This window comes from Cervus canadensis, chromosome 8 (assembly GCF_019320065.1).
Source record: "Cervus canadensis isolate Bull #8, Minnesota chromosome 8, ASM1932006v1, whole genome shotgun sequence".
Taxonomy (NCBI): domain Eukaryota; kingdom Metazoa; phylum Chordata; class Mammalia; order Artiodactyla; family Cervidae; genus Cervus; species Cervus canadensis.
In genome coordinates, this window is record NC_057393.1 from 19,587,967 (window position 1) to 19,614,926 (window position 26,960).

Consider the following 26,960-nt stretch of genomic DNA (forward strand, 5'->3'; position numbering starts at 1 on the left):
CTAAGGACACAAGGTTGTATATTGACAGTTTCTTTTCTTGAGGAGCTCACATCTTGTGAGAAGGCAGAGAGCAAACAGCAAAACAAATTCAACCAAGTCAAGGCCATGGTAGGGTCTGTACAACATGTCAAGAGAACAATGAGAAGAATGCTCCCATGAGGGGAGCCAGAGAAGACTTCACAGAGAAAGGAATCATAAGACCCTTGGAACTGGATCTTAAAGAATCATAGGAATTTTCCAGATGAAGAGGAAGGATGTACATAAATAGAGGCAGGCAGGGAAGAAAGGGAAGAGCAACAAAGTTTATTTTGGCCTCAGGGTATTCTTAGGAAGGGATGTGGAGGGAAGTCAAATTGGACCAACTCTTGATTCATGCTTGCTAATCCATAGATGAGCACTGACCCTTGTCCCTCAGAGTTCCGATAAGTCCTCCACTGGATGCCCTATCCTTTGACCCTAAATTGCTGCAACAAAATTGAGAAAATCAAATTTACCAGGATTCCTTTGAGGGAAAGTGTGCATTTGTCCAGAAAAAATTCCTTGGCAAACTACTTGTGGCTGAAGCTGAGATTCCCAAGGAGCTCGATGAGTGCAGAACTTCAGATTTAGGAGAACAGGGAGGCTTTGCACTAGAGAAGAAAAAAGGGTGAAGGAAAGAATGGGAGAGAAAAATCCCTTCCCTGTTGCCCATCCGTAAAGTGTACTGAAAAGTAAAATAAAGACTGATAAAACCTTACCAAAAATTTTTCTGAGGAGTTCTGTGTTCAGCCCCTAGGTGGCGACAGAGAGGAGCACGAGAGAGCTGAGGCTGCCCCTGCCCCACAAGGCTGTGGAATTTCACCAGATCCTGAAGGGGCAAGTTCTGGCTGCTCTATGGTGGGGTTAATGGCGAGCCCCTCCAAAAGGGCTTATGCCATACCCAGGTCTACTACACCCAGAGCCCCTGCCCCTGCGGCAGGTCGCTGCTGACCCGTATCTCCACAGGAGACACACACAGGTCGGGTTCAGTCTCTGTGGGGTCTCTGGGTCCTTGTACACACAAGGTTTGTTTGAGCCCTCCAAGCATCTCTGGCGGGTATGGGGTTTGATTCTAAATGAGATTTCACCCCCTACCACCATCTTTCTGGGGTTTCTCCTTTGCCCTTGGACGTGGGGTATCTTTTTTTCGTGGGATCCAACATTCTCCTGTTGATGGTTGTTCAGTGAGTTGTAATTTTTGAGTTCTCACAGGAGAAGATGAGCACATGTCCTTCTATCTCTGTCCATCTACTCTGCCACAAAACCTTGTACACTTCAAGACCCAGGAGAAACAAGCGGTGACCCCAAAAAAGATTGACCCAGACTTGCCTTTGAGTGTCCAGGAGTCTCTGGCGGAGGCTTGGCATGGTGGTGGCCTGCTGCAGGGTCAGGGGCATTGAGTGCAGCAGTGTCTGCATGGGACCTTTTGAAGGAGATTCCCATTATCTTCATTACCTCCACCATAGTTTGGCCTCCGGTCAAACAACAGGGAGGGAACACATCCCCACCCATCAACAGAAAATTGGATTAAAGATTTACTGAGCATGGCTCCATCCATCAGAACAATACCCAGTTTCCCCCTCAGTCAGTCTCTCCCATCAAGAAGCTTCATGAGGCTCTTATCCTTATCCATCAGAGGGCAGAGAGAAGGAAAACCACAATCACAGGAAACTAACCAAACTAATCACATGGACCACAGCCTATCTAACTCAATGAAACTATGAATGCAGTGTAGGACCACCCAAGACAGATGGGTCATGGTGGAGAGTTCTGATAAAACATGGTCCACTGAAGAAGGGAATGGCAAACCACTTCAGTATTCTTGCCTTGAGAACCCCATGAACAGTATGAAAAGGCAAAAAGATGGGACACTGAAAGATGAACTCCCCAGGTTGGTAGGTACCCAATATGCTACTGGAGATCAGTGGAGAAATAACTCCAGAAAGAATGAAGAGGTGGAACCAAAGCAAAAACAATACCCAGTAGTGGATGTGAATGGTGATGGAAGTAAAGCCTGATGCTGTAAAGAGCAATATTGCATAGGAATCTCGAATGTTAGGTCCATGAATCAAGGCAAATTTGAAGAGATCAAACAAGAGATGGCAAGAGTGAACCTCAACATTTTAGGAATTGGCAAACTAAAATGGAATGGAATGGGTGAATTTAACTCAGATGACCATTATATCTGCTACTGTGGGTAAGAGTCCCTTGGAAGAAATGGAGTAGCCATCATAGTCAACAAAAGAGTCTGAAATGCAGTTCAGTTCAGTATACTCACTCAACTGTGTCCAACTCTTTGTGACCCCATGAACCACAGCACGCCAGGCCTCCCTGTCCATCACCAACTCCTGGAGTCCACCCAAACCCGTGTCCATTGAGTGGACCTGATTGGTTGGATGATGCCATCCAACCATCCATCCTCTGTCGTCCCCTTCTCCTCCTGCCCTAAATCTTTCCCAGCATCAGGGTCTTTTCCAATGAGTCAGCTCTTCACATCAGGTGGCCAAAGTATTGGAGTTTCAGCTTCAACATCAGCCCTTCCAGTGAACACCCAGGACTGATCTGCTTTAGGATGGACTGGTTGGATCTCCTTGCAGTCCAAGGGACTCTCAAGAGTCTTCTCCAACAGCACAGTTCAAAAGCATCAATTCTTCAGCACTCAGCTTTCTTCACAGTCCAACTCTCACATCCATACATGACCACTGGAAAAACCATAGCCTTGACTAGATGGACCTTTGTTGACAAAGTAATGTCTCTGCTTTTTAACATGCTGTCTAGGTTGGTCATAACTTTCCTTCCAAGGAGTAAGGGTCTTTTAATTTCATGGCTGCAATCACCATCTGCAGTGATTTTAGAACCCAAAAAGATAAAGTCAGCCACTGTTTTCCCATCTATTTGCCATGAAGTGATGGGACCGGATGTCATGATCTTAGTTTTCTGAATGTTAAGCTTTAAGCCAACTTTTTCACTCTCCTCTTTCACTTTTATCAAGAGGCTCTTTAGTTCTTCTTCACTTTCTGCCATAAGGGTGGTGTCATCAACATATCTGAGGTTATGAAATGCAGTACTTGGATGCAAACTCAAAATTGACAGAATGATCTCTGTTCATTTCCAAGGCAAACCATTCAATATCACAGTAATCCAAGTCTATGCCCTGAACGGTAATGCTGAAGAAGCTGAAGGAGAATGGTTCTATGAAGACCTACAAGACCTTCTAGAACTAACACCCAAAAAAGATGTTCCTTTTCATTATAGGGGACTGGAATGCTAAAGTAGGAAGTCAAGAGATACCTGGAGGAATAGGCAAATTTGGCCTTGGAGTACAAAATGAAGCAGGGCAAAGGCTAACAGAGTTTTGCCAAAGAGAACTCACTGGTCATAGTAAACACCCTCTTCCAACAACACAAGAGAAGACTCTACACATGGGCATCACCAGATGGTAAATATCAAAATCAGATTGACTATATTCTTTGCAGCCAAAGATGGAGAAGCTCTACACAGTCAGCAATAACAAGACAAGGAGCTGACTGTGGCTCAGATCATGAACTCTTTATTGCAAAATTCAGGCTTAAATTGAAGAAAGTAGGGAAAACCACTAGACCATTGAGGTATGACCTAAATCAAACCCCTTAAAATTATACAGTGGAAGTGACAAATATATTCAAGGGATTAGATCTTATATACAGAGAGCCTGCAGAACTATGGACATGTACATGAACTTCATGTACATGGACAGGAACTTCATTACATTGTACAGGAGGCAGTGATCAAGACCATCCCCAAGGAAAAGAAATGCAAAAAGACAAAATGGTTGTCTGATGAGGCCTTACAAATAGCTGAGAAAAGAAGAGAAGCTAAAGGCAAAGAAGAGAAAGAAAGATATACCCATTTGAATGCAGAGTTCCAAAGAATAGCAAGGAGAGATAAGAAAGCCTTCCTCAGTGATCAATGCAAAGAAATAGAGGAAAACAATAGAATGGGAAAGACTAGAGATCTCTTTAAGAAAATTAGAGATACCAAGGGAAATTTTCATGCAAAGATGGGCACAATAAAGGACACAAATGGTGTGGACCTAGTAGAAGCAGAAGATATTAAGAAGAGGTGGCAAGAATACACAGAAGAACTTCATGACCCAGATCTTCATGACCCAGGCAACCACGACGGTGTCACCACTCACCTAGAGCCAGACATCCTAGAATGCAAAGTCAAGTGGGCCTTAGGAAGCATCACTAAGAACACAGCTAGTAGAGGTGATGGTTATTTAAAATCCTAAATAAATCCAGTTATTTAAAATCCTAAAAGATGATGCTGTGAAAGTGCTGCACTCAATATGCCAGCAAATTTGGAAACCTCAGCAGTGGCCACAGGACTGGAAAAGGTCAGTTTTCATTCCAATCCCAAAGAAAGGCAATGACAAAGAATGTTCAAACTACTGCCCAATTGCATTCATCTCACACACTACCAAAGTAATGCTCAAAAGTCTCCAAGCCAGGCTTCAACAGTACATGAACCATGAACTTCCAGATGGTTAAGCTGGGTTTAGAAAAGGAAAAGGAACCAGAGATAAAGTTGCCAACATCCAATGGATCATCAAAAAAGCAAGAGAATTCCAGAAAAAAATCTACTTCTGCTTTATTGACTATTCCAATGCTTTTGACTGTGTGGCTCACAACAAACTTGAAAATTCTAAAAGAGATGGGAATTCCAGACCACCTGACCTGCCTCCTGAAAAATCTGTATGCAGGTCAAGAATTAACAGTTAGAAAAGGACATGGAACAACAGACTGGTTCCAAATCGGGAAAGGAGTACAGCAAGGCTGTATATTGTCACACTGCTTATTTAACTTACATACAGAGTACATCATGAGAAATGCTGGACTAGATGAAGCACAAGCTGGAATCAAGATTGCAGGGAGAAATATGAATAATCTCAGATATGCAGATGACACCACCCATATGGCAGAAAGTGAAGAGAAACTGAAGAGCCTCTTGATGAAGATGAAAGAGGAGAATGAAAAAGCTGGCTTAATACACAATATTCAAAAAACGATGACCATAGCATCTGGTTCATCTTTTCATAGCAAATAGATGGGGAAACAATGGAAACAGGGACAGACTTTATTTTCTTGGGCTCCAAAATCACTGCAGATGGTGACTGCAGCCATGAAATTAAAAGACGCTTGTTCTTTTTTAAGAATAGTTATGAACAACCTAGACAGCATATTAAAAAGCAAAGACATTACTTTGTCAACAAAGGTCTGTCTAATCAAAGCTATGGTTTTTCCAGTAGTCACGCACAGATATGAGAGTTGGACTATAAAGAAAGCTGAGCGCCAAAGAATTGTTGCTTTTGAACTGTGATATTGGAGAAGACTCTTGAGAGTCCCTTGGACTGCAAGGAGACCAACCAGTCCATCCTAATGGAAATCAGTCCTGAATATTCATTGGAAGGACTGATGCTAAAGCTGAAACTCCAGTCCTTTGGCCAGCTGATATGAAGAACTGACTCATTGGAAAAGACCCTGATGCTGGGAAAGATTGAAGGCAGGAGGAGAAGGGGACAACAGAGGACACGATTGTTGGATGGCATCACTGACTTGATGGACATGAGTTTGAGTAAACTCCAGGAGTTGGTGATGGACAGGGAAGCCTGGCATGCTGCAATCCATGGGGTCATAAAGAATCAGACACAACTGAATGACTGAACTGACTGACTGAAGGGGCAAGTGGCCTTAGCTGACATCTGAGTGATAGGTTCTAGTCTATGAAGCATGGAAAATACAGGAGAGGAGGAAGCACTGCATTAATTCTGCAGGAGTCCCTGCCTCTATCTGAAACCTCATGGTAGGTCAGTTACTATAATCTACAGTGTTAGGATGCATGTGCTTGCTAAGCTGCTTCAGTTATGTCCAACTCTTTGCAACCCTATGGACTGTAGCCCACCAGACTCTTCTGTCCATGGGATTCTTCAGGCAAGAAGACTGGAGTGGGTTACCATGCCCTCCTCCAGGGGATCTTCCCAACCCAGGGATCAAACCCAGGTCTCCTGCACTGGCAGAGGGGTTCTTTACCAGTGCGCCACCAAATGTCTTTAAGCAGCTTCGTGACTTAGGCTCACTCACTGTGGACTGCTGAGGGTGGCAGACATCAGAGGTAGTGACCACCTAGGCAGTGTCACTAGAGATATATGTTCAACCCAATAAACAGGGCATGACAATGTGGAGATTCAAGCCAAACCTCCTAGAGAGTGAGCCACAAGAGGCCCCAGCTTCAGCGATGCCCATTTTCTATTCCAAAGAACTAGGTTGATATGACCAGCCCCCTTCACCAGTATTAACTGTAAGAATAAGTTCATTGAAAAGCAATGAAACAAACTGCCACAAAGACTGTCATGATTAAAAGGCCTGCTGAGTTCTCTTGTTGGTTGGCACTGGGACAAGCCAGGACGGAGGCAGGATCTAGAGAGTTTAAAGCCTTTTGCAAATTGCCTCAGATCAAAATACTTGATTATCATAATCACTCCCATTGCCAATTTAGAAATGACAATCTGGAATGACAAAGTGCTCTTGAAATGTTTAAAAAACAAAAGTCACAATGGAGAGGTGCTTGGCAGAAATCTGCACTTTGTTTAAAGCCGTAAGTCACATTTAGAGTTTGCCTCCTGAAATGAAGACAGGGTGAGGAGTTTTATCCTACAGCCAGAAGCTACATGTTTTGCTTTCTTCCATTTTTTGCTCTTGCAGCATTCCTGTAGGACTGCTCACCCCAATCTCGAGGCCCTACTCGCACATACTCTTAAAGGTGTAGACTTGCTACAAGGACATGGTTCGCCCTGAGTAAGGACAAGCCATGGATGCACCTCCATCTCCACCTCCTCTCTGAGCTCCTCCAGGACAAGAGTACAATCTGACCCAGTGCTGTAGACTCAGGGCCCTGAGGCCCTGTAGGCACCAAATGAAGAGTCACTGTCTTTCTGTCCAGATCCTCCCTCCCCACTGCCTGCTGGGAAGGTTGCATCAGTCTTCCCTCTCTTCATCCCGTGACCCTCCTTGATATCTCTTAACCCTCCACCCGACACTGCGGCTGCTAGACTCGGCCTGTCTCTTAAACTCTGTGTTCAACTTCGGGTGGCCTCATCCAGGAGACCCCATGCGATAACACTGAGGGAAAGAATCCACTCTGTAAAGAGTCCTGTTTTGTGGCAGGAAAATCCTTATAAGCTATTCGGACTTGGACGGTGAGGTCCTCTAAGGAACATACTTGAGGCAAAAATGCAATCCTTTTTCACTTTTATTTTGCTCAGTGGGTCATGACCACAGAAAGCAAGGTCTAATTGCTTGGGGCTAGGAAGGGATTTGGGCTTCCCTTGTGACTCAGAAGGTAGAGTCTGTCTGCAATGCAGGAGACCTGGGTTCAATCCCTGGGTCAGGAAAATCCCGTGGAGAAGGGAATGGCAACCCACTCCAGTATTCTGGCCTGGAGATTCCATGAACAGAAGAGCTTGGTGGGCTACAGTCCATGCGGGTCGCAAAGAGTCAGATACCACTGAGCAACTACCACGCACACTTAAGAAGGGATTTACAAAGTCTGACATTAGGAAGAAAAACAGGGACAATAAGGCGGTTGCTAGAGACAGACACTAGGATGGTTAGAGAACTCATGAGAAAGTCTAAAGAGAATTTTATTAAGATTCTGCTCTGTAGTGAGCAGCATGATTTTTCTTCCAGATCCCCACCAACGATCTTGCTAAATACCTCCATTTTTCAGCCGTGTCTGTGGAATTAGCAGTCTAAGTTTCAATGTGGGAATGATGTGAGAAGAGAAACTCCCCCAGGGAGGACATGCCAAGTCTGGATACATCCACCACCTACATCTCACTGAGATCAAGCCCAAACCCTTTAGCCTGGCATGTAGGGCTGACACAGGGTTAGGAGCCCTTGAGGGTAACTTGTTCAAGGCAGGGCAGGAGGCTGTGACTGCCTTTAAGGCCCACTCAGGCCCCCACGAAAAGAATCCAGTGCTCATCATCACAGCCCCGGAAACCTTCCAAATGAACTCCCTCGATCTCACCCTCCACGCTCCCACCTTACCCACTTCCTCTTACCCCTCTCTTCTTACTTCAGAACCAGCTTCTTTCTTTCCCCTTGAGATCAGGGGCCTCTTTGTACCATCCCTGTAGATAGAGCCTGTGCTAGAGAAGTTCATTTGATCACACACTTTGTTCAGACCTCCCTCTGTGGTTTTCTGCTTTTCTTCCTCTCAGGACACCTCCTTGGGCCGCCCCTTTGCTCTATCCTGACATCACAGACCAACCCCAGTTAAGTCGTAGCTGAGCTCCCACTCCCATCCTGAATCTAAGTCTTCCGCTTCGTAGGAAGGCGAGTAGAAAGTCCTCAACCTCCCCTCCGATTTTCCCATCTATTTCTCAGTAGCACACAGCCTGTACTGCAGGCAAACACTTTGCTTCTAGTAAATCTCAATCCTCCCCAGTTCTAAGCCTTTGCTCATTCTATTGCACCAGCCCAAAGCACCTCTTCCTCTCCCCTTTAGCTGTCAAAATGCTGTTTATTGTCCAGAGCACAGCTTAATCCTGATCTCCACTGCAAGTCACTTTCCAGTCATTCCATATTGGGCCTACTGCTGCCGACTTCCTAGAAATACATCCAAAACATGCCACTCCCTGTTAAGAAGCCAATGGCTTCTAAATTTGGCACAAAAACAAGGTGTAGATCCTACTCAGTTCTAAATATTGCCTCTTTATTGAGAAGCTCACTGTCTACAAGAGGGTAAGAAACACAGGTTGTAGAGAGGACATTGGTGTGTACACAACAGAAAAGAAAGGTTTAAATAGCCGCTGATATGAACATCTGCCAAGTTTCTGTATGTTTCTTAGGAAAGGGAAGAAATATATACCTGATTAGAAGAAGGAGGAGGAATCAACTTCCTCTTATGGAAATGAGTGCTCCTGGCATGCCTGGACTTGAAACTGTCAGGCAATAGATAACTGGAGATGCAGAGCTGTTAGAGGCCAGGAAAAAGATGAAGTTTAGGTCTCAAGGCTTGTCTCCCTGAACTGTTTTCTTCCCACTCTCTAATCCATGAGAATCTCAGCTCCCATGTTTGTAAATAGCTATACAGTGAGTTCATGCGGCCTCCCTGTCTCTACCTGGTCCTCTGCCCTCCTGATCAGTTAGAGTTGAACAGGAGGAGGTAATTCTAGCTGGAGTTGCAAGCCTTCCCACCACCCCACCCTGCCACATACACACCCATGGCAGTGGGCAATTTAAAAACAAAGGTTGACATAGTAAAACTGTGTTGAAGCACCATTCCAAACAGTCAAAATCTCTATCGATTGTAACATTCCAGGTAGTAATGGTTGGATTCATTATACTGTCTATTGTTTCTCATTGAGGACATTGTGAAAGCCAAGAATATCTTCTGAATCTTCAAAAATAATTCCTCTTCCACTCATTCCCCTCCAACCACTCAACCCTCTTGCCATTCCTCAAAGTATCCAGATACAGAGATCTTAGAACAACTGAGTGTGTACTCTCTTGGACAGAGGTAGCTTGCTCAAGTTCTGTGCTGAGTGTTCTCTGTTTTCTGTCTATAGTCAAAGCTATAGTTTTTCCAGTAGTTGTGTATGGGTGGGAGAGTTGGACCATAAAGAAGGCTGAGCACTGATGAATTGAAGCTTTTGAACTGTGGTGTTGGAAAAGACTTGTGAGAGTCTCTTGGACTTCAAGGAGATCAAACCAGTCAATGCTAAAGGAAATCAACCCTGAATATTCATTGAAAGGACTGATGCCGAAGCTAAAACTCCAATACTTTGGCCACCTGGTGCAAAGAGCTGACTCATTGGAAAAGATCCTGATACTGAGAAAGATTGAAGGCAACAGAAGAAGGGGGTAGCAGAGAATGACATGGTTGGAGAGCATCACAGACTCAATGGACATGAATCTGAGCAAACTCCAGGAGATAGTGAAGGACAGAGGAGCCTGGCATGCTGCAGTCCATGTGGTCACAAAGAGTTGGATATGAATTAGTGACTAAACAACTGTCCCTCCACATTCAATCTCCAATGTATACTGCTCAGCCTCAGGAGGCTGACCTCTGTAGACCGTGTTACCCAGGCTCCCTCACTTTCTGGTTTCTGATTGGGTTGACCAATGGGGAGCTTTGGCAAGAATTAAATTGGGGTATTTCTCCCCTCGGTTCCCTCCTTGCCAGCCACAGTTTGGCAGTGACCACGATCCCTCATTCAAGGCCACAGCTCATGTCAAGCAAACCCTGTCCTGTGGCTACCATTGTCATAAAGCACCTTTAAGCCTCGGGGTGTAATCATTTCCTACCAGCCAGAGTCTTTAAGGGCTTCACCATCCCTCTTAGGTTCTTTCAACTGTATCCTTATCATTATAAACTGTCTTTTCATTAAACTTTCTTAAGATACTTCATGAACTGGCCAAGTGTTTCTTGCAGAGACCCTGTCTAATATGCCTTCTTCATGTCTGTATACATATGTGACTTGCTCATAAGGTCTTCCCTTACCACTCTATTAAAAATTATCATTAAAAAAAAATTATCATTATATGAAATAGTTTATGTTAATAGAGTCAGACTTATTTAATCTGAAGACCTATTGGTAAAGAAAGATTTTGAGACCTGAGTATCAGTTGATGGAGCAATACTGTCAGCTACTCTCCATTTCCAATGGAAATAGAAAACATGAGGTCAACAGAGAGCAATAAAGATTTAGGCAGGACTTCCAGGAGATCTTGAGATATCATGAGGGCTGGAGGATCTTGAAGAGTGTGATGGGAGAGGATATGGCATCTCTGGGAGGTAACTCCCAAACTGGAACCTCTTTCCAGCATGAGGAGGGACTCAGTGAAAACATGGAGCTTACAGACTAGTTGGGGGTCATAGACATTTTTGTCTGTCATTTCAAAATATAAAATGACAAGTTGTGGAAAATGATACTAAACACTTCATGGTTTTGTCTGCCTGGCATCCATTTTTCCTTCTGATAACTGCACCTCTTCTCCCATTCATAGTCCCTATCACTTGAGGCTTTCCCCTCTCAGATTCAAGGAAGAGGCTGGAAACCCAGGCTTGGCCCATGGGAATATAGCTTGACCTGGCCACAAAAATTGGTTCTATTTCAAGTGAGCCTCTTTATTTTTAAAAAATATTTATTTATTTGGCTGTAGCAGGTCTTAGTTGTGGTATGTGGGTTTAGTTGTGGCATGAAACTCTTAATTGCGACATGTGGGATCTAGCTCTCTGACCGGGATCAAACCCTGGCCTCCAGCCTTGGGAGTGTGAACTCTCAGCCACTGGACAACCAGGGAAGTCCTAAATCAGCCTCTTTAGAGCCATGGGCCTCAGGCATGTGTCCTGCTATATTGGGAAAGAAGACTCTTTCCACTAGGATAGCCCGACTGGTGGGATATAGGCAAGAAGCCATCATAGACCATCTCGTGGACAGAGCTTGTAGAGAAATGTGAAAGAAGCAGGCAGATTCTAATAGATGGATTGAGTATCCTAAAACCTAATTGGATTTGATCTCTTAAATCCAGTCATCTCTTAAATCCCTGAACTGCCTAGTACACAGGTCAAGCCTCCTTTACTGACTAGTTTCGGTTGAGTTGGATCTATCACTGTGACCAATACTGTTCAGAGGGCAGGGCACAGGGAGCTAGGAAAGGATAACAGTTAGGTGACTACATATCTCAGGCAGCCAGGGGAGAGCTCTGTGAGTTGGTAGCATCAAGCTGACTGCAAGAATCTGAAGGAAGGCAAAGGCCTCTAATATTGACTCGGTGCCAGACAAAAGTCCTATCATGTCTAGAGGCAATTACAGTTCAGATAAAACCTACTTTTCTGTTTTGTTTGTACAAGCTCTATTTCCCTGTGCCTGTCGACCTGTCATAACTTGGGTAAATCACTCCTTCCTCACTGCCATGTTTCAAGTCACCAAAGGGAAATAACATGGAACACTTTCCCTGGATCATACAGTTTATCTGAATGACCAGAAAAGGGGACATGAAGCTGTCCTCATGCCTGAGTCCTTGCTTCTAGCTTAAGAGTCCTCCAAGGAGTTATCAAGTATACCTATCTACTCAGCAGTTGGGTATTTTTTTTCAAAACTTCAGGGGAGGACAAATAAAAGTGAAAATGCCTGACCTCATTCATATGGAGTGATTGGCAAAACAGCACAACTTTTTACCACTTGAACAGCCTCTTAAAGCTGCTGATATTTGAATAGGGGTTATTCTAACAGGCAAGGAGCATGTGGCTGTCTGCTTTGTATCTACCCCAGATTTCTTTTGGATTGAAGTAAATGGATGGTCCTCTCCTATATGTGCACACTACCTTCACACACACACACACAATGGCATTATGCCATTTTACTTCTCAAACTTCAGTAGGTGTGCCCAGAAGTAAGGAGGCCCTAGTTTCAGATTCCTCTCTGAGAGACTGCCACAGACAGAGAAAGCAGCCAAAACTAACATAAGGTCAAAGAGCCAGTCCTGGGCTAGCTCAGGAAGGTAGGGGCATCCCTTTTGCTGGCTTAGCACCTGGACACTAAGAACAGATGTTTTTTTCTCTTCTTGATAACTTAAATGGCAGTGATCTGGGCTGTGCTGAGGTCTTCTGGGCTCAAGTATACATATTCTGCTCAGAGACGTGGCCTTCTTTTTCTCTTCTCATAAAGAAACAATTCATTCACAGGCAAGGTGCTCAAAGTCCAAGTTCAAATCAACTGGGAACGATTATATTGTACAGCCCCAGGAATTGTTCCCCAGGTGACACTCGGATCCTTACATGGCTCTCCTCTCTGACAGGCAGCAATGTCCCAAGAGCACATCAGAAGCACTGACGGGTAAGACTGACATGATTAGGGGAGGGCAAACAAAGGCTGCTTTCAGAAAAAGTTCCTCTTTCAGGCCAAGTGCCAGTTATAGTACGTTAATCTGCACATTCCCTCACCCAGGATTCCTCACCCCAGAGAAATGCAGACACCTCATTGGCACAGGTGAACAAAGGGATCCCGCCAATGTCAGAGGCCCATCACTGCCTCCGTCTGCTTCCAAACCGCTTCACTTACAGCAGCTCCAAAGACAACTGCACCTTCTTCACACAGACTCCCGAGAAGACAGAACTGGGACCAAATTCCAGCTGAGTGCTTACTTACTGAGATGGGGCAAGTTAGCTAATGTATCTTCCAGTGTTGGATGCAGTTGGAAGTGCCTGCTTTGTGAAGTTAGGTGGCTTAAATCACGAGTGCAGGTAAAGTGTCTGACAGCCAGGTATGTAGTAAGGGTCAATAAATGTCAGCTCCCACTTTCAACTCCTTTCCCCACTGTAGAGACTGGTAGGTTCACACCAACCTGTGATCATCACACTCGTGTACATGCCCCTGGAGGCCTAGCATGAAGATCTTAATGGGGGGAACGGGGAGGAGGCTCATCTTGTGTTTTCACAGCAGGTTAATAGTGCCCCAAAGCCTTTGAAATGACAAAAGAAATTAATTGAGATGAACAATAGCATGAGCAGCAGTCCCAGTCGACTCAACCCTTGACAGGTACATTTTGGGCAGCTAGTCGTGCCCCATAGAGTCAGATGTGGGATACTTACTCACCAAATCCCTCTTCAGCAAAACGTTCTGACATCCCTCTGACCTCAGGTAGCTGAACACAAACTCATCATACCCTTCAGGTGCTGCCCATGGCAATGCAGGCAGGGCCCTGCTGAAGGGGGAGCTGAAATCCAGCCTCGGCTCTGCTGCCCAAACCAAGACCCCGGCACAGGTTCTGTCTCTTCGAGGCACCTTTGTGCTTCACACAAAAGCGCCATATAGACCAGGGGCAAGCGGGGTCCTGATCATGGTCCAGACTCCTGTTTCATGAACGTTCTCACCTCTCCGTGACCCTCAGCTCCACTTTCTGGGTTCCTGTGGGTCCTCACTGAGAAATGGAATATTTCCTGCCATATCAGTGAACAAGGATGTCACAGTCATCAGCAATTGCAGCCCTCCAGTGTGAGCTGGTGAGCCCTAAGGGCACTCAGAAAGGAGAAGAATACCTACCATCTAACTACCATTAGACTGCAGCCACTCCCTGCAGTGGGGGCTTTCCTGGTGGCTCAGTGGTAAAGAATTTGCCTGCAGTGCAGGAGACGGGGTTCGATCCCTGGGTCAGGAAGATCCCCTGGAGAAGGGCATGGCAACCCACTCTAGTATTCTTGCCTGGAGAATCCCATGGACAGAGGAGCCTGGCAGGCTACAGTCCACAGAGTCTCCAAGAGTCGGACACAATGGAAGCAACTTAGCATGCATATGCAGGCACTCCCTACGGTGAGCCCCAAGGGAGCTCAGGATGTAAAAGAAACACAGGATACTGGCCCGGGGTTGGCTGAGGTGTATATGAAAGGGATGACTTCAGTGAGCCCAGACTCTTGTACCTTCCCATACATAAAAAAGCACTAAATTCCCTAACTTGGTTTATCTGCTTTTCTTTAATTAACAATAATCTTTTGATGTTCAGACTATCTGTCCTTTGTTACAAAACTTCTATAAAACCTGGCTCCTCCCCCTTGCCTCCTCCTCTGAGCAGTTCTCTCAGGGTTAATTGAGATGCTGTCGCCTGGCTTGAAGTCCTAAAAATGCCCACTGAATAAAACATAGCTCTCAACTTTTAGGTTGTGAATATTTTTTAAGTTGATACCTGTGTCAACTACAAATGGGCACTTGCCAAGAGCATTGCCAGTGAATGAACAACAAGGGCATTTGCCATCTGCCTCTGCAGAGATTGAACCCTGTGTTGTTGTAGCTGCTGACCTTCAACACCCCCTGAGGGAGCTCAGGGTGGAACAGAGCTTTAGATAGTTGGATATTTTCAGGAACTGATTTTATGATCCCAATCCTTACATCTCATATTTAGAAAAGCATTAAATTGCTTCATGATGACATCAGCTCCTCGTGACCAGCAGAAAATCTTTTGTAAAATGAATGCTTAATTGCACTGAACTCACCCTTCACTGAAATCTTGTATATTGAGCTTCCCCACTGCCTCTTTGGAGCAGTCTCTCAGAGCTATCTGAGGTGCTGCCTCCCGGGCTGCAGTCCTCATTTTGCCCCAAATAAAACTTAACTCTCAACTCTCAAGTTGTACGTCATTTTTAGTTGACACCCAGCAGGGGGACTCCGGGGGAGTCTGTGGAATTCCTGCCTCCGTGGGTCAAAGAGATGCACCTTAAAAGGGCATGGCAACCCATTCCAGTGTTCTTGCCTGGAGAATCCCATGGACAGAAGAGCCTGTCCATATACCTGGGCTGATACTGGTCAGAGAGGCCACTGGTCAGTAGGATAAGATGGGTACAGAGAGGGAGAACAAGCCAAACCAGGGCCCACCGGACATCTGGTTGTCCACCTGTCACCACTGATGACTATGACCATCTTCTGGAAGGAATGCCTGCTGCTTCACTGCCACCTTCCAAATCCACTCAAAGTCCTCTTGGGCTCAATCTGACCCTGAACCTCACAGGGAAGAAGATTCTGGAAACATGGCTCCAGCTTTGACCAGGCTGACATGATACTGCCCCATGAAGCAAACTTGCCTGTCAATGCTGTTAGAGGAAATCCACTGACTGAAACCACCCACCCTTGCCAGCAACCACGGTAACCATATGCAAGAGTTATTTTACGACAAGAGGTCCTAGTAAGGAACATGGAACTAATAAGTCACCACCAACAGGAAGAGTTCAGGAAAGGCCAAAAGGGGATGCCACATGTTCAACCACCTCCCAGAATCCTTCTCTCTGGCATCCATCTTGGCTGAGCAATGCGTGCGCCAGCAGCAAGTACCCTGAGTCAGAACGATTGGCCAGAGACAACCCAGAAACTAATCCCATCCCCATAAAATCCGAACCTGTGAGACATGTGGCAGAGCAGTCCTCCTGGCTCCCCTTACCCTGCTGCTATCCAGCCAGGTGCCCCTTTCCAGTAAAATCTCTTGCTTTGTCAGCTTGTGTGTCTGCTTGGACAATTCATTTCTGAGTGTTAGACAACAGCCCATTCATGGGCCCTGGAAGGGGTCTCACTTCCTGCAACAACGCCACCACTTCCCTGACCACATCTCTTACTAAGGGGTCTGACAACCCTAACGTCTCATTGGTCCAGTCCTGACCACACGCTGTCCAGTAAATATCTCTTTCCACTGCTTCCGGCTGGTTTCCAGAACTTCTGTGCCTCAGTTCAGTTCAGTCGCTCAGTCGTGTGTGACTCTTGCAACCCCACGGACTGCAGCACGCTAGGCTTCCCTGTCCATCACCAACTCCTGGAGTTTGCTCAAACTCATGTCCATCGAGTTGGTGATGCCATCCAACCATCTCATCCTCTGTCATCCCCTTCTCCTCCTGCCTTCAACCTTTCCCAGCATCAGGGTCTTTTCCAATGAGTCAGTTCTTCGCATTAGGTAGCCAAAGTATTGGAGCTTCCGCTTCAGCATCAGTCCTCCCAATGAATATTCAGGACTGATTTCTTTTAGGATGGACTGGTTTGATATCCCTGCAGTCCAAGGGACTCTCAAGAGTCTTCTCCAACACCACAGTGCAAAAGTAGCAATTCTTCAGCACTCAGCTTTCTTTATGGTCCAACTCTCACATCCATACATGAATACTGGAAAAACCATAGATTTTTCTGTGCCTAGGACGCATGATAATTTTGCTCGAGTCTGCAGGCAGCCCCATCTGGCGGAGCCGTCTCAGTGCAGGAGGGGCTTAGTTCATCACTGGGGTTCGGAGACAGGAGCAATAGCTTCTGGACAAAGTGGTTCTGGAAAGGATGAAGTCAAGGAACATACTGACACAAGGGAGACAATGTGACCTTTTCCTGTTTCCTCATCAGCTGTATCAGGTGAGCCAGGATTAAATCCACACCTCTGCACTGATCAAAGTTTCTCCAGTCTGGGTGAACACCCTCTGTTCCTTCTGATGTCTCTTATCACCCCTCTCAATACCCCCCGTCACAAAGTAGAGCAGGTTCCCACTTGCCGGAAGGGCCAGATAAACTGAACCCCAGCATCTACCTGATGCCTTCCCCCTGCTTATTTGCACATCACTTTTCAGCCCTTGGTTGGAAAGGACTGTGCCACCTATTCCTCTGTTCTTCCATTCAGCTACCGGGTTCAGCCCTCTACTCTTCCCACTTGGCCTCCCCCCAGGCATGTGACAGCACCCCTGCTGCTCTGGAAGAAATAGGAGCTTCCAAGACAGCTGTCACTTCCCCACTCGTCTTCTCCGGAGGTGATGAGCTGTCTGGCTCAGCCCATCATCCCCCTACTCCAGAATGTAAATCACAGGAGGTCTCCTGCCTGAGAAAAACAATTAACGCGAAATACCAGGATTACCGTCTGCCACATTTACCAATCTCTCCGGCTCACATTTGTCTCTCCCAACAATTTATGCCTTCGCAGTGTCAAGCTGTTCAAATATGCCATCTTTTCCTTAAATGGACTGACGCGTGGTTCTTGGCACCGCTTGCAGTTTGTTGTAAAAGTCGGAGCCATCAGGAGAGCTCTTGCCATGGAGAGGGGCGGCATATTTATCTTCCTTTGTCTTCGGCAGAGTGAAGACACATGTCCTCTTTCCCGTGAAAAGGGAACACGAGGTTCAAATTCCTTTTCTTTCCCAGATGCCTTGCAGGATTCGCATCTCTTTTCTGAGATGCTCAACATGACCGATTATCTGTGGTACAGGTCACGAAGACAAACCACCCCAACAATGGGTGTGTGACAATAGCTCAGTGGTTCCCAAACACAGGTGAACTTGTCTCCCTAGCGGACACTTGGCAATGTCTGGAGAAATTTTTGATTGTCACAAGATTGGAGTGGGTATTCTATTGGCATTTCATGAATACAGGCCAGGGACACTGCTAAACATCATACAACATCGCCATTCACCGACAAAAAATTATCTTACATAAAATTTCTATAATGTCAAGGCTGAAAAACATTGCAAATAACCCAGTGCGGGTTGACTAGTCTCATGTTCTGCTCCAAGTACCTCGGGACATTGCTTCAAAGCAAGATAGAATTTGGAGTGGAATGAGAGAGATAAGGGCCAGGATTAGATGATTCACTACTTCCTGATCCCTCCTATACCTCCAAGAAGCAGCCATCTTAGAGCAAGATAAGGCAGAAAGAACATTTTACCTAAAATAAGCCATGCTCATTTGGGCTTTCACCACCTGGAGGCTCATTTTCTTAACCTGCAGAATGTGGCTATGAGACATGATGCCTTGTCTGGCTCACAAGGTTATAGTGACACTCGATAAACATGGCATATTAAAAAAGCTCACTAGTGGGGCTTCCCTGGTGGCTGAGTGGTAAAGATTCTGCCTGCCAATGTAGGAGACACAGGTTTGATCCCTGATCCGAAAAGATCCCACATGCCACAAAGCAACTAAGCTCGTGCGCCACAACTATTGAGCCTGTGCTCTAGGGCCTGGGAGCTGCAACTCCTGAGCCCATGCGCTGCAGCTACTGAAGACTGCATGCCCTAGAGCGGGTCCTCTGCAGCAAGAGAAGTCACCACAATGAGAAGCCCAGGAATTGCAACTAGAGAGTAGCCCCCCACTCACTACAACTAGAGAAAAAGCCCTCTCAGAGATGAAGACCCAGCACAAAAAAATTAACTTTTTTTTTTTTTTAAAGCTCATTAGAGTGCCAGGTGACTCAAAAGCTGAGCCCTGAAAAATTGATGCTTTTGAACTGTGGTTGGAGAAGACTCTTGAGAGTCCCTTGGACTGCAAGGAGATCCAACCAGTCCATCCTAAAGGAGATCAGTCCTGAGTGTTCATTGGAAGGACTGATGATGAAGCTGAAACTCCAGTACTTTGGCCACCTCATGAGAAGAGTTGACACATTGGAAAAGACCCTGATGCTGGGAGGGATTGGGGGCAGGAGGAGAAGGGGACGACAGAGGATGAGATGGCTGGATGGCATCACCGACTCGATGGATGTGAGTCTGAGTAAACTCCAGGAGTTGGTGATGGACAGGGAGGCCTGACGTGCTGCGATTCACGGGGCCGCAAAGAGTCGGACACGACTGAGCGACTGAACTGAACTGAGCTGAGAGTGCCAGGTATTTTAGGTTGTAATTAGGAGAATGCATTGTGGTGATGATTACATAAAAGGAAGTATTGTGCTAGCTGCCCAACTGTCCCCAACTTTTTTGGCAACAGGGACTGTTGTCCTGGAAGACAACTACTCCACAGACAAGTATAGGGGATAGTTTCGAGATGATTCAAGTGCATTACATTTATTGTGCACTTTATTTCTATCATTATTATATCAGCTCCTCCTCAGATCATCAGGCATTAGATCCTGGAGGTTGGGAACCCCTATCCTAGCAGCTCATACAAGAATTCCTATTGAAAAGAGAATTCTATCTTACCTCTCTCTCTTCTTCCTGATCTTTGGGAAAAAAAAAAATCTTGATGCAGAAGAATTATCAAGGTTCTGGAGGAGAACTAGGAAACTGCTCTGCAGCAGACAAAGGGTGACATGTTTCTCACCTGGTGGATTCCAGCTGGAACCAATTGTGTTGAAGATCTCCATGGAGTCCAGTGCCTAAAGGACACCTTCACACAGTGATGCCAGGGTCTCCATTTGAGCTCATTTGTTTGGGGGGTGGGGCGTATAATATAAACTCACCTACTATCTTGTCCTCAAATTCTCATGAATGCTTTGGGAAAGTGTGTGTGTATGTGCGTGAGAGAGAGAGAGAAAATCAAAGAAGCTGCTGAGTTTACCACCTGAATGAGCACAATGTGGCAAAGAGGCAGGATACATAAATATAGGGAAAGTCATGAGCAAGTAAGCCTTCCTTTACACACAGACACACACACACGGATTCACAGGAATCTTGAGAACAATCACAGGAGTTTAAGGAGGAAGAAGTTACCTAGATCACAGAGACAAGAAATCACCCTACTCAGCTCTAGGTGTCTTGCTGGCATCAGAGCAAGATTTGTGTGCATTTTTCATTTGTCCCACATCCCTAGCCTAGTCCTTGGCACACATCTCTGTTTGCCAGCTCCCCACTGCTACCGGGAGCTATGGATGCATCGCTGAAGAGATGCCTGCTTGGCCAGTTACAAAATCTTTCAAGGTGTATCCAACCAGAAGTGCCACATGACTTTTTGCCAGAGCAGAGAGTTTCTCCCTCCTGGAGAAGATACAAAGAAATTCTCAAAACTGGAGTTTGCTCCCCTAGCCTTGGATGGACTTGACAGTTTTCGTGGTTTTGTCTAAGGAACCACTGCTTGTGCTAATTGGATGGCAGCCAAGATAATTTTTAGAAAAAAAAAGAAGTTTTTAAAAGATTAACATTCATTAGTTTGGTTCTACATTAAGTGAGGCACATGTGGTGAAGGGAATAATTAGTGAAGTTAATTGTGGCTTCTCAGAGAACCAAGGGGAATCCAGTGAAATGTCCTGACATTCAGGAAAAGCAATATGTTCAGTGCTCCTGCAACTAATTGCAATTAGCAAGTGAGGGAACATACATAGGGACTCTATGTGTAATTAATCACAGGCCTTTATCACAGTAGACGCAGGCTGCTGAGTGACAGGAGGCACCTGCCCTGAGCTGCACTGGAGCTGACTCCTTTGCTGCAATTCCTATTTTCCTTGCACCTGTACTGTGTCTCTGGGACATTCTAGTCCTGACTTTCTTGGGCAGGGTTTCTCATCTATATCCCTCTCCCTATATCTACAATCTCCCTGGCATAAAATAAGTGCTCAGTATCTGTGTGATGAATGAATGCATAAGTGAATTCATTACCCAGCAGTAAGTGGGGAGGATGTTCATCCGTTGTGGTAGATTGTACTGGCCATTGATCTTTGAGAACCACAGAGAGGTTGACTCTGATGATTCAAGGCACAGAAGAGGGGGTTTCAGCTGAATGACGCTAGGATGAGGCTGCTTGTCTAGAAGTGGGAGCTCCTGAGATGCCTGAATTAAGTGTTACAAATAACCCTTTATCTTTTTTTTCTAGTACTATCTTCTTAAGCATGAATTTGAATGGTCAGATACTGGCTTTTCCATTGCTTCTATTTTTGCCCCCAGTCATATCTCCAACACTCCCCCATAAACACCAAGAGAAACCTGATCTACTCATATGTAAAATATCTTTTTTTTTTTTTTTTCAAACCATAGACTAGCAAAGAGGGAAGGCCCTGGAAAAAAGATTAGATTGTGACTCTTTGGTATCTGAAGACTTGAGATTTTCTTTTCTTTTGAGAAGGTATAAAACCTTAGATACATAATTATTCCAGAGTTGAGATTGGATCCAGGGTCTGTCAGACTCCTATATCTTCAGGAATTGCTCATATGGTCAACAAAATCTACATTTCTGCTAGACCAATGACATTCATGTTATTTTGAGTTTTACTTGAGTTATTTAGAACTTTGAAAATTCATGACTGCTTAATTTGTTGCAAAGGACGATATAATAAAGAAATCTCCAAATTCAGTGGCTTAAAGTGCTTGGAAGTTCATTGCTTTTTCGTGTGCCAGCCCAGAGCAGGTGGCCAACTCTGCTCTGTGAAGTCATCCCAGAAAACAGGCAAGCAAGGAGGTTCTGTCCTCGAAAAGCCTTCTGAGGCTGTTCAGCTTTGCACAGAGGGGAAGAATGAGAGGGAAATCATAGCAAAGGATTTCCTTTTCAGTCCAGGACACCCATCATTTTTGTTCAAATTCCAATGGGGAGACCTCAGTGACACCACTGCAAGCAAAAGTGGGACATCTCATCTTTCTCCAAGTACCCTTTTTTATGCCCCAGAAGAAGGGAGGATGGATTGGGATGAGAGACATACCAAAAAGAGAGGGCTTGTCTTAAGATATTTAATAAAAATGGCTTCGTTGCTTTAGTTAAATGAGACAGATATCACGGGATATAAAACTACCATTCTACCACTCTATCACAAGCTCTTTGAGGTAAGGATTGATGAAGTGCCTAGCACACCCTAAGGGCTTCCCAGGCGGCCCTAGGGATAAAGAATCCACCTACCAAGGTAGGAGATGCAAGAGGCGTGGGTTTGATTTCTGGGTTGGGAATATCCACTGGAGTAGGAAATGGCACCCCACTCCAGTATCCTTGCCATGGAAAATTCTATGAGCAGAGTAGCCTGGCGGGCTATAGTCCATGAGGCCGCAAAGAGTCAAACACAACTGAGTGACTGAGCACACCCTAAGTGCTAAGTAAGTGTTTGGGATATAAATGATTCAATGAATTAATGGATCAATGAATGAATGAAATACCACCAAGATCCCAGCTTGACTCGAGTTCAGCCTTGTCTGGAGAACATATATCTAAACACCTCCATGGTACTCTTTTCCCTGCCATGCTTCAGTAGTTTCTGAATCAATGAGGCCCTGTGTCTAATAATGTGGCAATTTCTCAAAGACGCACTTAATCTGAAAGCTTCTGGACTCCGTCCACCTGTCTATTCAACTGGTCCCTAAGCACTGGAGTCACTAAGAACTCATTCTCTTCTCAACTCTATTGACATTTGATTTTTACCTAGAAATTCCCATGGTAACAAAACCTTGGAACACTTCAGTTATTAAGATCAAAAGAAAATCAAATCAAAACAATACACAGTGTGACCTTACATCAAACACAAGGGGGAAGAAAGGGGAAAAGACATTGAATGAGCATCTGTTACATTAGTTTAATCATTAAGTTATGTCTGAATCTTTTGCAAGCCCATGGACTGTAGCCTGCCAGGCTCCTCTGTCCATGGAATTTCCCAGGCAAGAATACTGGAGTGGATTGCCATTTCCTTCTCCAGGGAATCTTCCTGACCCAGAGATTAAACCCATATCTCCTGCATTGGTAGCCAGATTCTTTACTACTGAGCCACCAGGAAAGCCCATCTATTACATTAAGTATGTGAAAAATAACTGTGACAGATCCTGAATACATAGGATATTCACACCACCCCAAGGAGGTAGTTATTACTATCTTCAATTTGTGGATGAGAAATGAAGGCTCAGAGAGGCTGATGACTTTCTCAAGGTCACCAATTAGAAAAGACATGGCAGAACTCAGACTCAGAACCATCCAAATAAACAGTTCAGTTCCCACTGAACAGAACCTCTCACTGAAGGCCAGCAAACCCAAAGTTAATTTCTGACCTCATGTAACAGCGGTTTGTCATTGATCTTAAGGCTAATGAAAAAACACTTCTGCAAAGAAAAAAAAAGAAAAGGTCCCAGCTGAGTGTGATAAGAGACCTTAGTTCCAGCCTTGTAAAGGGCATTGTATGGAAAGGATGCAGATACCACAAAAAGCTTTTTCACAGTCAACAGAGCCTCTAGACCCAGGGACTTGAGGATCACGTCACCGTCCAGAGAACAGCAAGACAAGACATTTTCTAATGATCAACCCAAGAGTGACAAGTGACAGCATCCCAGCTGGGAAGACCACCTGCAGGGGGCAGACAGCCTGATTATTTAAAAAGAAAGACAGCCAGACTGACTAACAAATCTTGTTGATCTGTTACTTTAAGAAACTATTGCCTTTTTAGAAATGCTCATGATATAGGATAGACCAGGGGTCCACAACCGCCAGTATCTAATGCTTGACGATCTGAGGTGGAGCTGGTGTAATAATGATAATAATAGAAATAAAGAGCACACTAAATGTAATGCACTTGAATCATCCTCAAACCATCCTCACCCCACTCCACCCCCCAACCTACTGGTCCGTGGAAAATTTGTCTTCCATGAAGTGAGTCTCTGATGCCAAAAAGTGTGGGGACTGCTGGGATAGACAACACAAATGAGAAGACATCCAACAAAATCATATCTGACTAGATCATCAAAAATGACTCCTCATGCCGAAACTTGGACATTATCCCCAATGCAGGTACACTGGCACTGAAAACGGAAGAAAGGAAAAGCCATGTGTGGGCTGATTCTAGTGGTTACAGGGCTTAAGGTTAATGAACCAATGTCCCACTAGCCTGTCAAGGAGTCTTCTGCCTTTTTAGGCTGGGTTAGAAATGGCAAATATCTGACACACGCGCTTTACTTCTACCCTCTTAGCAGACATAATTTATGGATATTTTTTAGTTGCACCGAGGGCTACTTGCTTCCTGAGTAGTGCACAGGCTTCTCATTGCAGTGGCTTCTCTTGTTAGAGAGCACAGGCTCTAAGCCTATGGGCTTTGGTAGTTGCAGCACGTGAGCCCAGTTGCCCTGTGGCATGTGGGATCTTCCCAGACCAGGAATCAAACTCGTGTCCTCTGCATTAGCAGGAGGACTCTCAACTATGGACCACAAGGGAAACAAAAATTATGGATCTTAACAAAACATTAGAATCCTTTTCAACATCGTAATCCCTCCAGCCACTAATGATCAATTTGAATTGACAAAAATAAAGCCAAAGTGTCACCCCTTGCCTAAATCAACTTCCCATAAACAACCTTTGATGAAAGGAGCCAAAACAATCCTAAGAAAACAGAGGGCCTGAGAAAGTATAAGTGAAAACAAAAGCTACCTCTTGCTGCTTGGTCAATGGTTGCAAAGCATGCTGGGCAATTCTCATAATTCCAAGCCACTAAGCAAAATCCAAAAAGACATCTACAAAGTTTTCTTCCCAGACTCTCTAAAAGATAAATGACACCAATATTGTATCCTAAAAAAACTTGAGACTTTGAGGAGAAACCAGAGTGAATTATCAAAACCTTCATATTCCCCTAAAGTTGTTTCTAGCCTACTGGAAATAAACTGATGGCAAGCTTCAGCCTCTCTTTCTTGGTGAAAGCCTTCTCCCTTGGCCCAACATTTTTCTCACACACATGTTTATCTCATTCACAGAGTTCTGATTTTTAAATGGCAGCTGAGTCATATTTCGCTTAGATCCTTCTAATAGATTCATCTTTCAGGAAGGCAACACTTTTCAAAAGGGACTATGAACCAATAGCATTTGAAAAAATATATTAAAACTTAACAATAATGTCTCCTATAACTAATGACTAAATTTGTGCCAGTCTGCAAGAATCATCTCAATAGGTGCAGAAAAAAGCATTTGACAAACTTTTAAATATATTCATGATAGCAACTCTAGGCAAACTAGGAATAATAGACACTTATTCAACTCAATATAGAATATCTACAAAAACTATAGTTAACAGCATGCTTAATGCTCTGATGGATAGAGAGTATTCTTCATTATGTTGGTTACATAATTCTGTGTTTGCCAAAATTAATAGAACTGCTCACCTAGAAAGGGTAACTTTTACTGCATTAAATTATACCTAAATAAACCTCACTGTTAAAAAGATATTTTCAGATACCAATTCTCAATAATCAAAAAGTTAAGACATATTATTCTTTATCCCCTTTTCTATTTCTTACATTTATCAAAAATTCAGGTTTTGTACCTCACTCCCAGAAATTCTGATTCAGTACCTCTCTGAGGAAGCCCAGGAATCTGTATATTCAGCAAAATCTTCAGGTAATTCTATGAAGGAGGGCCAAGAACATGCCTTCTTTCTCTAGTCTTGTGTTTCTAAAAGATGGACAAGCTAATTTCATCCCTGGCTTCTGAGAAGCTCATGATCTCACAGTAGCTTCTATTCAGGATGACTTCCTTTTAGAAAAAAAAAAATCTGTTTATCTATTTGGCTATGCTGGGTCTCAGTTGCAGCATGTGGAATCTAGTTTTCTGACCAGGGGTTGAACCCAGGCCCCCTGCATTGGGAGTGTGAAGTCTCAGTCACTGGACCACCAAAGAAGCTGCCCAGGGGACTTTCAAATCAGTTTACTTTATATCCCTGACCCTCAGTTTTCTCATCTTCATGACAAAAATAATAAGGGAAGGAGTAGATAAAAGGAATATATGAAAGTGCTTAGTATAGTGTCTGGCATATAATAAATGCTCAAAGAGTACTATTTCTAGTTCATCTTCTTCTTTTCTAATGTACTTTATGATATTTTATCATTTTTTAATCCTCATGTGACTATACTTTTAATCTATATGTTTATTAACTATATCCCTGAGTTGTGCATTGCTACTTCCTTGAATGCACAAATGATTCATGTGTGTCTTTGATATGATAGAATGTACATTGTGGTCATTCATCTCCTTGATTAGAAAAATACTAATAAAACTGCCCATTTATCCATCTTCCCCAGCAACCTGCCTGAAATTCCTTCATTACCAATTAGTTGCTCAAGTGAAGCCAGAGCTCAGGACAAATGTAAAAATACCCATGGAGGGTGGTGGGCGGGCAAAACACTGAGTTACTCTCTGTCCTCTCCACCTAGTGGAGAAGTCTTTGGTCCTCAATCATCTTAGCTCTTCCTCATGAAAATGGAGACCTAGATCATGGAAACTTTGAGGCAGTGTGAGGGAGATACGAGATGAATATATGTAAGGACACGAATCCAAAACCTAGATCCAATAAAAGGGGAAGGTAACTTGTAAAGAGAGATTTTGGTACTTGAGAACTAACTGGAGAGAAGAGTTTAATCCAATCAAGGTAGGCAGCCCAGGACCACATGGAGTTCTGAGGGGAGACTGAGGGGGTGGGGTCGTGAGCGGGCGGTGGGTGTACTACAAAGTGGGGGTGGGGAAGAAGCTCTTAGGAAGCCCACCATATTGCAAAGACCTCCTCCACTTGCCCAGTCCCTGAGTAACCACTCAGGTGGCACCGGACCCTCACAGGCTTCTTAGTAGCAGCCCCGCATGGACACGCTGAAGCCTACAGTGGGTCTTCCCATGGCACCTCCCCGATCCAAGGCAGAAAGGGCACCTGCAGGGAGATTCAGCAATGTCCATCCCAGCACCACACGACAGGAACCATTTTTTGGGACATCTGATTCCCTCCACGGCCAGTGCTCATGTCAGCTTGAGCCCTTCT